The 13952-nt window shown below is 47.5% G+C and overlaps 1 protein-coding gene and 1 long non-coding RNA gene across 2 annotated transcripts in view; one reads left to right on the top strand and one right to left on the bottom strand.

The window, feature by feature from the left end:
* The window catches only part of CLPTM1 (CLPTM1 regulator of GABA type A receptor forward trafficking), a 409252-nt gene extending 407797 nt beyond the window's left edge, over nucleotides 1-1455 (bottom strand). The window contains exon 1 of the mRNA XM_085625718.1: nucleotides 1198-1455. The gene's annotated coding sequence lies outside the window, so the exon portion shown is untranslated. The remainder of the gene's footprint in view (nucleotides 1-1197) is intronic.
* Nucleotides 1456-1527: 72 nt separating this feature from the next.
* LOC146798455 (uncharacterized) overlaps nucleotides 1528-13952 on the top strand; it is a 52650-nt gene continuing 40225 nt past the window's right edge. The window contains exon 1 of the long non-coding RNA XR_014968699.1: nucleotides 1528-1563. This is a non-coding gene — a long non-coding RNA (uncharacterized LOC146798455). The remainder of the gene's footprint in view (nucleotides 1564-13952) is intronic.

Raw genomic sequence — 13952 nt, 5'->3', positions numbered from 1 at the left:
TAGAGCTCCGGGCTACGGGGTGATTGTGGGCTTTTGTTAAAGATTTCAGGTTAATCGCAGCGCCCGTCTGGAGTTGCAATTAACCTGAAAACTTTAACAAAGCCACACAATTACCCTGCAGCCCAGCTCTGTTAAGAAGCGAAATTCAGCAAGTCTACAAACATGACATGTGCTTTTCACGCCCTGTTTGTAGACTTGCTGAATTTCTTTTCTTTATAGAGCTCTGGCTACGGGGTGATTGTGGGCCTTTGTTAAAGATTTCAGGTTAATCACAGCGCCCGTCTAGAGCTGCAATTAACCTGAAAACTTTAACAAAGTCACACAATCACCCGCAGCCCAGCTCTTTTATGTAGAAAAATTCAGCAAGTATACAAACAGGATGTGTGCTTTTCACGCCCTGTTTGTAGACTTGCGGAATTTCTTTTGTTAATAGAGCGCAGCTGCAGGGTGATGGGCAGATTGTGTGCTTTTGTTTAAAGTATTGCTGTTAATTACAGCTCGTGACAGCGCTGCAATTAACATGAATGCTTAAACAAAATCTCTACATGAAAGAAATACCTGTTTTTCACGCTGCTCGCTTTTTAAAAGCAGCGGCGCGAACGTTCTGCTTTGATGTGCTGTGTATGCGTGCTCCACACACAGCACTGCGCGCTACATTTAACAGAGGTGCGCGGGCGTGCATGAGAGCACATTATTGGGAACACTGCTCACCACTGTGGCGCAGGAGAAGGAGTCAAGAAGACGGGGACTGAGTTGCAACAAGCAGGGGTTTTATTTTATTTATTTTCGCTCTGGACATAGACCATAGGTAGCAATAAAAGCTTGCAAAGTCTCTAAACACAATCTTCACCCTCTTGCCTCAGAGAGTAAGGTGCACTCGAAAGGTCTTTATGGTCTCTCCTCCAGCAACATGAGGAAGGTCGTCCGGTAGTGCCCAATAATACGTGGCTCAAGAAAATAAAACAAAAAAAAGGACAAAACAAAAAGAACTTGTAAGCGGAATGTTCGTTTCTGACACGTCACAAAACCGGGATGGGGAGTGGAAGAATAAACACTTGACTGCCACCAGTGACACTCAAAGCTTCCCTGTGTCTTAGACGCTCGTAAAACACGACCCCGGTTATAGCGGCTTAACAGGTGTTCCGCCCTTCTCTATCACCTTCCCTTTTACCCTCTTGGCCCCCAGTTGGCCCGTACCCTTGTTAGCCTCTGTGCGTTTTGCCAACCGGGCCTGGCTCCCTCTTTCTTGGTTCCTCGGTGCGTGGTGCTCCCATCGGCTGGGCTGCTGCTTCCGGCTCCCCGTCCGTCTCCTCAAGGCGCCGTAGTCCTCCTAACCCGGGTGCCACCAGGAAGGTCTGTACCTCCGGTTCCTGCTCCTCCAACGTAGGAAGACGAGTCCACCCCGAACACACTCGTTCCTTTGCTTCTTCCTCTTTGAAGCCGGATTCGTCAGCTGACCAGGTCACATGAGTGGGGCCGATGGCTGGGGAAAGCGAGTCCTTAAAGGGATAGCGTCCCCCCCGGCGTAGGAGTCTGAAAATAGAGGAGGGGACACGGTGACAGGTAAGGTGGCATCTGATCAGTGGTAGGGGCTAGGGAGGACGGATCAGCCGACAGTGCTTCGCCACACACCCCTACCCCAGCCTGTTCACGATCGGGGAACAGTGAGAGACGGGAAAGGAAGTCTCCCACCCCGTTTTCAGAAGCATCAGTATGGAGTAAAAAGGGCTTAGAGAAGTCCGGGGATCTGAGAATGGGGCCTGAGGTGAGGGCTTTTTTGAGACTGTGGAAGGCTTGTAGGGCTTGGGGTGTTGGTTGCAGGAGGTTTTTGGGTTTCACATTCTTTCTGAGTAGATCGGTGAGAGGTGAGGATAATTCGGAATACTGGGGAATGAAACGCCGATAGTATCCGAGGAGTCTGAGGAAAGCCCTTACCTCCTTCTTGGTGGTTGGAAAGGGGACCTGGGATATTGCTTTCACCTTCTCCTGAGGCTCAATATGGCCATTCCCTAAAACATACCCCAGATATTTGACCTTTTGAAACCCATCTCTTGATTTGTTTGCGTTGACGTGTAACCCTGCGTCTTGGAGGGCCTGAAAGACGAGCTGACATTGCTGTAAGTGAGACTCTCACGTGGGGCTGTAGATGACGATATCATCTAGATACGCCGAGGAATAGGCTTGGCGTGCTGACAGCACTTGATTCATGAGTCGCTGAAATGTCGCAGGTGCCCTGTGTAACCCAAAGGGCAAGACAGTGAACTCAAATAAGCCTGATGGTGTAGAAAAGGCTGTTTTCTCCTGATCCTGGGGTTTTAGGGGCACCTACCAGTACCCCTTTGTGAGATCAAGGGTTGTGATGTACTGAGCGTCACCAAGCCTTTCGATTAGCTCGTCCACACGTGGGAGGGGAAAAGAGTTGCATTTAGATACTGCGTTTACAGCTTTAAAGTCTATACAAAACCAGACGGATCCCTCCGGGTTTGGTACCAGAACAATTGGCGAGGACCACTCGCTCTGGGACGGTCGTATTACTCCTAAGGTGAGCATGGAGTGGATTTCCCTTTCCTATAGCTTCTCTTCTGGTGGCAGGGATGCAATATGGTTTTTGTTTAACGACCATGCCGGGTTGGGTCTGTATAGAGTGTTCGGCCATAGTAGTACGGCCCGGAAGGTCAGAAAACAAAGAGGCAAAAGGTAAGAGGGTATCTTGAAGTGTTTTTCTCTGCTCCTTGGTAAGATCCTGGTTGACTATGAGGTGGGATAGGGTGCTACCCTCCTCGGTTTTTGGGTTAATAATCTGAATGTCTTTGGGGAGGGGAGCCAGCCATTTCTTTAGAAGGTTTACATGGTATAACTGGGTTCTTTTGGGTTTCACCTGAACCTGGTAGGATGTGAGCCCGACCTTTTGCACTATCTGAAAGGGACCCTGCCAGCCTGACCTTATCTTTGGTATACTGGAGGGGTTGAGGACCAATACCCAGTCGCGTACTTTCAATTGTCGCCACTTTTTCCCTTTATTGTAAAATGTTTGTTGTCTGGCTTGGGCCTTCTCCAGATTTGCATCAGCAAACTCTCTCAGTTTTTGTAAGCGGGTGCGTAGGACATGGGTATATTCTAAGAATGTTTTTGTTTCTTACTCCTTTTCCTGCTCCCAATATTTCTTGGTTATCTCTAGTAGACTGCGAGGTTCTCTACCGTAGAGAAGTTGGAAAGGAGAACAGCCTAGACTAGCCTGAGTTTGGCTTCTTACTACATACAATGCTAATGGGAGGAGCCTATCCCACTCCTTCCCTTCTATACTCAACAATTTCTTTAATGTCAGTTTCAAGGTAGAGTTGTAGCGTTCACACAGGCCATCGGTCGGGGGATGATACACAGATGTTTTGATGTGAGTGATATCAAGGGATTTACAGACCTCTCTCATGATTCTGGAGACGAAGGGAGTACCCTGATCCGTGAGGATTTCACGAGGGAAACCTACACGGGAAAATAACTCAAGGAGCCTGTCACTGATGTTTTGACTGGTGGGGGCACGTAGGGGAAAGGCTTCGGGATATCGTGTAGCGTAGTCTACAACCACTAAAGCATAAAGGTTACCCTTCTTCGTACGAGGAAGTGGGCCTATAAGGTCCATTCCTATTCTCTCAAAAGGTGTTCCGACTATAGGGAGGGGTTGTAAGGGTACAGGAGGTGGCCTATAAGGATTCTGCTTCTGGCATATTTCACACTCCTGGCAGAAGTGGGTGACGTGTGCGAATATGCCAGGCCAATAAAAATGGAGTAGTAGCATTTCTGTGGTTTTCTGGGCCCCCCTATGGCCTCCCAACAGGTGAGAGTGTGCAAAGAAGAGCACCTGTTCCCTAAAAGCCTGAGGTACTACGAGTTGAGGTGTGTCGCCGTCCTTTGCTGTCCTGTAGAGTAGTTCATTCTGTATGTGGAAGGAAGGGTATACGTTTGTCTGGGAAGCAGAGTCTCGCCGGGCATGATCCCATGCGGGTTGGAGAGTGGGGTCGCTGTGCTGGGCATAATGAAAGCTTTTATCGGACAACCAAGGGGCCTGGGTGTGGAGAGAGGGGCGTGATGAGGCGGATCTTCTCCTAGTGTTGAGTGTGTTTGTAAAGAGTGTTAGAAAAGAGGGGTTATCCCGGCCCAGGATCAGTTCTTCAGGAAGAGAGGGGAGAACCCCGAGTTTAGCTTCTAGAGTTACCCCGTTTGGGAGGGAGATGGGAAGGGAAACTAAGGGATAGAGTTTGACATCCCCGTGTACGCACCAAATAGGAACCTCTTGTTTTGTTTTGAGGCGATGGAGCTGTACCAGGGATTGTTGAATGACTGATTGACCACAACCAGAGTCTAATAGGGCTTTTACAGGGAGCCCTCCCACCTGCACACTTACATAGAAGCTTGGCCCCATTTCCTCTGAGTAGAGAATGGTTCGGGGAACGCAACCTATGTCCATCGGTTCTTCGGGTGGTTTTTTTCGGGGACAAAATCCTGGCAATGTGCCCCCAGTCCCCACATTCGAAACACTGGGGCCCCCGTACAGGTTCCGGACGATGCTGCCTTGTATTAAATGGTTCCAAATTGGGTTTTACTGGTTTTTTCTCTTGTTTCACAATGGAATGGGAAGGGCATATAGACTTTTCAGTGTTCCAGGATAACGTACAGGGTTGTGCTCTATAGAAAGACGTTGCCATTTCAACGGCTTGTTCGCCTGTTAACCTGGTATGCTGTTTGAGCCAACGCTGTATGGGGTACGGTAAGGCTTCTATGTACTGTTCCAATAAAATAAGGCTCAAAAAGAGAGAGAGGGACCCACCAACCAAAGGGGAGGGGTGCCAGCAAAGACCTTAGTCACAAAAGGAACCCCCTTGGATAAATTCACACTTCACACACCATTTATACACAAGCAGCCTCACACCAGTAGAGTGAGAATGGACAGAAAGGATATGATCAAAAAACAATCTAAAAGAATTTTTCAAATTTATTCACGAATCATAGGTACCACATAAATCACAGAACACATAAAATTCATAAAAAGGCTAACATTCTCAGGAACTGTGCAAAGAGATTTAAAAACATCAGAGAAACATACAAGACATTAAAAACAAGTGCATTAATACACAGTGCAATTCAAAATATTAAAACATTGGGAACACAGAGAGGAAAAATAAATCCTATTACCAGAGAGGAAACCACTAAATCAAGACTAGATCAATTGTGACCACAATGGGTATTTATCCAAGTGCATTTATCAGAAACAATTGTCATCACAGATTTTACGCAGTTTCCTCTTCATGAGCATCGACGCGTTTCGGTGGGCACTAATACACAGCCATCACCTTCTTCAGGAAAATTACATAAAGTCCTAATCACAATGTTAGCAATCTGTAAAAAATAAAAAGTAAATGAAAACGTGGAAAATATTGAAAAAAAAAACATACCTAGTTGATAAAATCCAACAAATCCCACTCGTATTTGATACAACATCCTAGTGTCCAAGGCTCAACACACTGGTGATAAGAATGAGGCTCACACACACAAACCTTATACTGATCATATAGAGCACAGCTTATAAATCTAAAAGCTGGTTAAAAACATCTTAGCTATCAGGAAATTAGTCTCTACTTATATATCATTCTACATCCATACATAGCACGTATTCCTTAAAATTAATGGAGGGCTAAAAGAGGACCATCATTAAGTACTAAGAGGGCCAACATGCCTCCCTATAGTAGTTCAGTGACAGGCAACTATCTAGATTGTATATTAAAATAACAGTCAGACCGGGCTGGTCCATCTACCTGTTTATCCAGTACAGACACATGTCTCCGGACCAGAGCTGCCACCTCGTGTTCGAGACAACGTGTGCCTGCATATAAGGAAAATAACATTACCACACTAAACCTTTTATGGGTTTACATCCAGTCTCTTGTCTGAATTTTGGCCACTTGTAGTTACCTTAGACAAGTGCGATACGCAATGTATCACTACACGTTAGGCCGTCAGTCTACTTAAGTACGGTCCTCCCAAATACTGAACTCGAACAAATATGTGCCTGCATGTGAGAAAAAGTGGATTACCCAGAATAGCCATATATACGAATACACTCAGTTTCTTGATTGTGCTAAACCCGCCTATAGTTACCTTAAGCAGGTATTATATTCAGATCCCTGCTATACATAGGGCCGTCAATACACTTAAATATGATCCTCCAGGGATAATGGATGGAATGGAATCTGAAAGGAAATAGTACTTATTAGAGCCTACATTAATCAGGCTCACAATCAAGCATGTCTTACAATCAACTATGCCTCTGTATGAAGCAAGCGTAGCTCGAGTCACACGCCACCCCCACATCAAATGCCTAGGTTACAGCTTTCCTCTAAAGAGTGAAAAACAGCGCTGCCATGGGAAGTGGGCATGCAAACTGGTCCTGTCCTATGACCCTATCAGCATGTATGGGCCGGGGATTCAAAACATACCACCCAGCTAAACCCGTCACTAGACTCGCCTCCCATTCGAGGGGGTCTCAAATTACCTTAAATATTGAAATAACTTTCATAAAGCGGTCCTATTTACACCCGCAAAGTAAAATTAAAAACAGTCCCAAAAACCGAGATCTGTAGAATAACAGAAAAGAAGGCGACATAGTTATATCTGCCATAAGTATAGTCTACCAACTATAACGGTGCTCTCCAGGACCCGGGGCGGTGCGAACACACGTACCTGTATCCAGCTTATGGTAACTCACGGGGTATCTTCCTCCGGTCGGTATCAAACCCGATTGCAGACGCGCTAAACCTTAAATAGGCACAGTCACGCCGCCAATCACCCGGAAGCTAAAAACACCTCCTAGGGGCTAGATAGCTGATAAGGTTTTTTCCCTTATTATGTCTCTGTTATCTGTACACAACAGTGAATGAGAATAGACTCAAGATCTTAGAGGCTGGTGGGTTCTGAGCTTTATTTGCATAGGTGGTAGGACCCTTTTAGGAATATATGGGGCTTAGTAGTGATATAATGTAGGCATCATGTGAGTAAACCAAGGAAAGCTATACTCATTTTCATTTATCTGTCTGTAATAGTAAGTGGCATCGCCTTTAATATATTTACTTATTAGAAGTAGGAATAGGGTTCCTCCCTGCTTTGTTACATGCTCTCCTTTGAGCAAAGCTGTGATGCAAGAAGGGTCAGTTTTTGACCTTTGTGTACAGTGAGTAGTAGCCTGTATATTTAGCTCAGTGAGCGGTTCTTTGAATATATCTCATGGCCGCAAATATATGTGCATGCTTTTAATCTTTCTAGCATGCTTTTCAATATTCCGGATGTATTTAGCATAGAATGTATATTTTCTAAATACACCAGCTGAAGGAATGAAAGCCCACCTATAGACTCATAAGTATACTCCTAAGCTGGCAGATAGTTTACCCCATCTGGTCCTGTCCTATGACCCTATCAGCATGTATGGGCCGGGGATTCAAAACCTACCAGACAGCTAAACCCGTCACTAGACTCGCCTCCCATTCAATACCTAAATACATATACCCGGGCAAGGGGTCCCAAATTACCTTAAATATTTAAATAACTTTCTTAAAGCAGTCCAATTTACACCCGCAAAGTAAAATTAAAAACAGTCCCAAAAACCGAGATCTGTAGAATAACAGAAAAGAAGGCGACATAGTTATCTCTGCCATAAGTATATTCTACCAACTATAACGGTGCTCTCCAGGCCCCAGGGCGGTGCGAACACACGTACCTGTATCCAGCTTATGGTAACCCATGGAGTATCTTCCTCCGGTCGGTATCAAACCCGATCGCAGACGCGCTAAACCTTAAATAGGCACCGACATGCCGCCCATCAGAATAACCAAGCCAAACAAAGATTTAGAGGACGTCAGGGCACTGCATTTTTTTACGGTTGATGGCCTAGCCCTCTGAATCCTGCCTTGTTCTCTAGGTAGCCTGAAGGCTACTTAAGAAGCATCCCAGCGTGGACGCGCAGCCCCACACCAGTCACTCTCTGACTGTTCCTTTTGCTGCAAATGCAAATCTTCATCTGCTAAATTGTTTTAAATTGTTGTACAGATTGATTCTAAAGATTTAATTGATGGATCATATTGCATAATTCTTTGCATGACACAGAGGCACTTTGATTATTCCAACAGCATGGCAACACTTTAATTAATAACTATACAAAGTAGAATAACTCATAACTCGTAATTGCAACCAAATAGAATTTTGGCTTTCTAGTCCAACATGGCATGTGCCAGTTGTGCGGAGGGAATAACCAAACCAAACTAAGATTCGTAGGACGTCAGGGTCTGCCATTTTATTACAGTTGACCGTCTAGTGCTCCAGATCCTGCCTTTTTCCCTAGGCAGCCTGAAGGTTACTTAAAATGCCTCCAGGGCCTGACTGGCTGTAGTGGGCACCTGACATTTCCCTGGTGGGCCGCCAGGGTTGGGGGCCGGTTTTGCTACAGGGCCGTTTTTGCAGCATAGCTGCAATATTGGTCGCTGTAACAAAATCGTCCAAAACCGGCTGTGGCAAACAGCTCGGCCGCACCCCTAACCCCCTGGGGGGCCGGTGGAGCATTTTGCCAGGGCCGGTTTTGGTTCTCAGTCGGGCCCTGAATGCCTCCCAGCTTGGACGCGCGCATCCAGAGCACCAAAGACAAGTCCGTCCACGCCTCAACGACGCCAGGGACCCTGCACATTAATGGTAAGACCATGGCCCTCCTATCGTATACAAGTGCTGACCTTAAGGAAAAAAGGAGACAAACTCCAACCCACTATGTATTAGGGGATTATTTTTTAAAACAGGATGGTTCTCAGATTTGTAAACATTGTAATTTTGTTTCCCTCCCCTCCCTCCACCTCCCAGGAAAGGTGTAAACTCCCAAATAACAACAATGGTGGTCAGGACTCTCACATAAAAAATAGTGTGGCACTGTCAGAAACCCTTGTGCCCCCCACCTCATGGTTGCACCGCCTCTATCTAAATGCTTGTTCCATCCCTAAAAACGTGTTGGAACTATGGGACCTTCTGGACACAGAAAGACCAGATATTTGCCTTATTGCAGAAACATGGCTCCATCCTACAGCACTTTCATCCATCTCTACAGCACTTTCCTCCATCTCTACAGCATTTACCTCTGACTACACTCTCATTAAACTCGATAGACAGTCTAAAAGGGCGAGGGGGTTGCAACTGCCTTCTGTAATACAAAACAAATCACGCTCTGCATTTAGAATCATGCTCTACTGACTGGGTAGAGATGGTCATTTGTAAATTGTAAACCTCATCAAAATCAACCTGGAGGGGTGCGTTAGTCTATCGGCTGCCAGGCGTAAAACAGGAGTTTAGCACTAACTTGACAGACTGGCTGACACCTCACATTTCAGCATCAGAGAACTTCATGTTGGTTGGTGATTTTAACCACCATGCAGAGATGAGCTCTGACCCAGATACTATACGTTTACTCTTGGAACTGGATTCTTTAGGTCTTTATCAAAAAGTGGCCGGTCCTATGCACATAGCAGGACATATGTTGGACTTTGTATTTACTAACTGACCCAATTTACAGGTAGACTCCTATCTCACAGGTCTGGACTGACCATTCCACAATCAGATTTTATTTTGACCTGGAAAATCCTGGAGACTCTTAATGTAAGAGCCCCAAGACAGACTAGACCATGGAGGAAAGAAGTACCTTCTCCATCCTCCCCCTCCCCCCCATTCTGAGGGAATATGAAGACATTAACGCTGCTCTAAACGACTTTAAGGGAGATTTCACCCAGAATTTAGACATTATTACTCCTCTCAAACTCAGCGGAAACTCAGCAGAAATAAAACTAAGAATTTTGCCTTAACCTGGTCCCACTAAAAAGGGAAAAAACAGCCTGTAGAAAGCTAGAATGCAAGTGAGGAACTACTAAATCTCCTGGGGATAGAATGATTTATAAACCTGTGTCAGGAAATTACCATAAAACATTAAAGAAGGTAGAAAGACTCCTATAGTTGACAGGATCAATAATGCTTCAATTTCAACAAAAGAGCTTTATAAGAGGTGAAGGAATTCACCAACACCTCAATCTGTACTTCACCAATTACAGCATCTCAGGCTCTTTGCGACAAACTCACTACTTACTTTGAAGAAAAAGTCTCCAAGATTTAGAAATCCTTTTCTAACGATATGGAACCAGAAGGGTTGACTACATCTAATACTTTGGTCATTATCCACCCAACGCTTCTGTAAACCTTTAATCCAGTTACTCCTAAAAAGTGTTGCTCTTAATCAACAGGATCAAATGTGGATTACCATATGATCTTGTCCCGCTTTATATCATGGCCAGCTTGGCCCCAGCCTTTCTTGCCTTCATCATGGACCTGTTCAGTCTTTCTTTGAGCATGGAATCTTCCCCAGTAAAATGAAAAGCAGCCTGTGTCAGACCGACCCTAAAAAAAAATAATAATATGGCTGATCGACAAGAGATGGCTAATTACAGAGCTAAATCACTGCTCCCTTTTCTGGGAAAAGTTATGGTGACCCTAATCAATTGACATCTCGTATCTTTTCTAGAAACCTACTCCCCCATTGGATCTCTCCCAGTCAGGAACCCGGACCTCTTATAGCACAGAAACAGCACTAATGGAGGTTTTTGATTCAATCAGTCTTGCCCTGGACGGGGGCACTCAACTATGTTGGATTTACTAGACTTGTCTGCAGCTTTTGACACCATCTCTCATTCAATCCTAATCCAAAGACTAGGGGCGATTGGTGTCGGGGGTAAAGCGTGAGGTTGTCTGAAAAACTTTCTGACTGATAGAAATCACTCAGTACAGCTTGATCTCTTCAACTCTAGAACCATGACATTAGACAAGGAATGCCACAGGTCTAATCTTTGAGCCCTATCCTTTTTAACATTTAAGTGGCCTCCCTATCCAAAGTAATAAGATCATGCAATTTTGATGTAATTTCATATGCTGATGACACACAATTTTTCATCACTACGGAGCCCAACCCGGAAACCACCAAACTGAGATTCAGGAATGTATGATAAGGTTACGTCTTGGATGTCAGCTAACTACCTCCAACTGAACTCCAATAGAACGGAGATTCTGCTTTTTGGGAAAGCTCACTCTTTTTGGTCTGATGACTGGTGGCCCATGGAACTGGGGCTAACTCCTGTCCCAAAAAAAGTAGTTAGAAACCTTGGCGTCCTAATCAATGAGAACTTGTCCACGAAAGAATTTGTGAACTCAATCTCTGGATCATGCATTGGCCTGATCCGTATGCTTAGGAAAGCCTTCCAGTAGCTACCTTTGCAGATCAGGAAATCACTCACCCAGGCACTCATTGTGAGTTGCCTGGATTATAGAAACACCCTAATGATTGCAATGAAGGGGGCGTGGCCTGACGCCGATGGGGATGGGAGCCTGAATCGGAGCTCCCGCCAGTGATCCCATCTCCAGCACCATCCTGCCCGATACAGGGGGACCCCAAACACTGAAACCGGCATAAGCAGTGTCGGAAAATGGCGTCGCTGGGAGTACTCGGGGCGCCCCACACCAGCTGAGGACCGCGACTGAGCTCCGCGGGCACAGCGGGGCACCCGCGAGCGGCGGAGAGTGGAAATTCCTGCCGGGCCAGGCGGCGGAGCCTGATTAAGGAAGCAGCGGCGAGCGGAGTGTGCTGACCGGGGCGGGAGGCAGGTGAGCGCCAGGCTGCGCTTGAAGAGGGCATTGCCCTGGGGCTAACTCTGCAGCTGCATGGCTCCCCGCCCTGCACTGAGTCTGAAGAGGGAGAATAGGGTCAAAAGTTCAGCAGCAGTGAGACTGGTGTTGGGGCTGCTCCTGGGACCGCGAGACTGGGGCACATAGACTATTGCACGGCGGCCCCCCACACAGAGCAGCATTGTTGGAGAAAGCGGGGAGGCCGTGGCCTCCACTGCAAAGGACTGAAGCATCCTTGGGCTCGACACCTGTCCGCGAACCTGAGAAGTTCCTCAAAATGGCGGTCGTGATTTCCTAACAGACACCAGAGGCGGCCCTGGAGGGTTCCGGCGCTTCCAAAGCCCATAGCCATTAGGGGCTCGGCCACAATGATAGGCCCCGCAAGTCAGGCCATAAGCAGAGTATTGAGATCGAGGACTGCTGAATTGTGGAGGGGGAGGACTACAGCTGAGCGCAAGGAGGCAACAGGCTCTGGCAGCTCTTGATCCTGAGGAGCTCTCTTGGCCAGAGGTACTGAGTTGGAGACATCAGCAAGTTGGCAGGGCGTTGCTGGGTGGCGGGAGAGCGGTGAGGGTGCGGAGCTGGCACCTACCTGATACGTAATAGCAACGGAGCGCACAGTAACTAACCTGGGAGCCAGGGGCAGAAAGAGAGGTGCACAGACTATAGGGCTGGCCGCCAACCCACCGCAGGCCCATCTCACTAATCGCTGCATTAGGGGCAGTGTGTACCCACCACAGTGGCATCATGGATCGGATCACCAGGAAACGCGACACCGAGCATCCGGAGTCAATGAGTGAGGAAACTGGGGATTCGCGCTCACGCACGGGGACCAGAAACGAAGGGGCAACAGCCAAGGAGAGTTATCACTTCACAACATCCTGCAGGCCATTGAAAAATCGCAGACCGCAGTGGAGACCAAAATCGACACAATCCGAGAGGACCTGGGTCTACTACGAGCGGACCACAGAAAACTGGCTGACCTTGTCACGGCCGTAGAGTAGGGAGCCTGAGGCCGCCGGTAACTACGACCACGTGCACAGTCAAGGACATAGAAAAAAGAGTCTTGGTCCTCGAACAGCGTGCAGAAGACGCGGAAAACAGGGCCCGCCAAAACAACATTAGGGTCACAGGCCAACCTATAAAAATTGAAGGGAATAACATGGTGGCATACCTTGAGCACTGGCTGCGCACAGCCGTGGCGGAAGAGGGCCTCTCACAGTTCTTCACCTTAGAACGGGTGCACAGAGTTCCCGCCCGGGCGCCGCAGCCGGGCAGGCTACTGCGGCCGGTGGTTGCCTGCCTCCTCTTCTATAAAGACAGAGACCATGTGCTGAGCCAGGTGCGCCTCAAAGGACAACTGAAAGTGGACAACAGCGTCGTCTGCATTTTCCCTGATTTTTTCCGGGAGGTGCAACAACAACGAGCGTCTTTTATCACGGCCAAAAGGAAACTGCGCCAAATGGGGGTATCCTACTCCATGGTATTCCTGGCCAGACTCTGGATAGTACGCTCCAGAGGACCTACATTCTTCACTACTCCCCAAGATGTTTGGGATTGGATTGAGGAGCAGGATCCCAGAGGTCAGAGAAGGGAAGACAAAAATCCAGTTGAAAAGGAACTCACACGTTCCCCTGACAGAGGAGCGACCTCAAAGAGCCACACGACGCTGGAGGAAACGCACTGGGATAGAGCAAGTGCAATCGCAGTGGTGGCCTCACTGAGCACAGCGGGCGCCCGGGATGCTCCCTTGCACTCCGGGGAGGAACAGAGAGACTCGAACTCTGAGACCAGCTCGAGCTCGGTGGGAGATGCCAGTCAGGCCCTGCCGCATGTAACCTCCAGATCAGCAGACGACTTGATGTGAGGCAGTTCGAGCAAGCAAGTACAACCAGGACTTTATTGCGGGGAGGTGGGAAGTGGCGCTAGTGTCGCCCTACACAATGTTTAGGGAGTCCTTAAGTAATTGAACTAGATCTACACACTGGGGAGGGGGGATCCAAGGGGGCGGAGAGGACAGCTGTCCTCCAGGGGGACATTGGCCTAGTCACCACTCACGGACTTTGACTGTTCAGGCACTAGAGTGCAAGTTTTGGATGGGGGAGACGTTCTCACTTGTCCTGGGATGGTTTTCTTAGTTTCAGTTGGGGGCACTGCTGTCTTCCTCTATGTGGGGCCACATGTCATTGCACGAAGGCTCTCATCCTACG

Source organism: Triturus cristatus, chromosome 9 (assembly GCF_964204655.1).
Source record: "Triturus cristatus chromosome 9, aTriCri1.1, whole genome shotgun sequence".
NCBI classification, from domain to species: domain Eukaryota; kingdom Metazoa; phylum Chordata; class Amphibia; order Caudata; family Salamandridae; genus Triturus; species Triturus cristatus.
The sequence above is the reverse complement of the archived record's forward strand: the minus strand, read 5'-3'. Positions and strand labels throughout refer to the sequence as shown.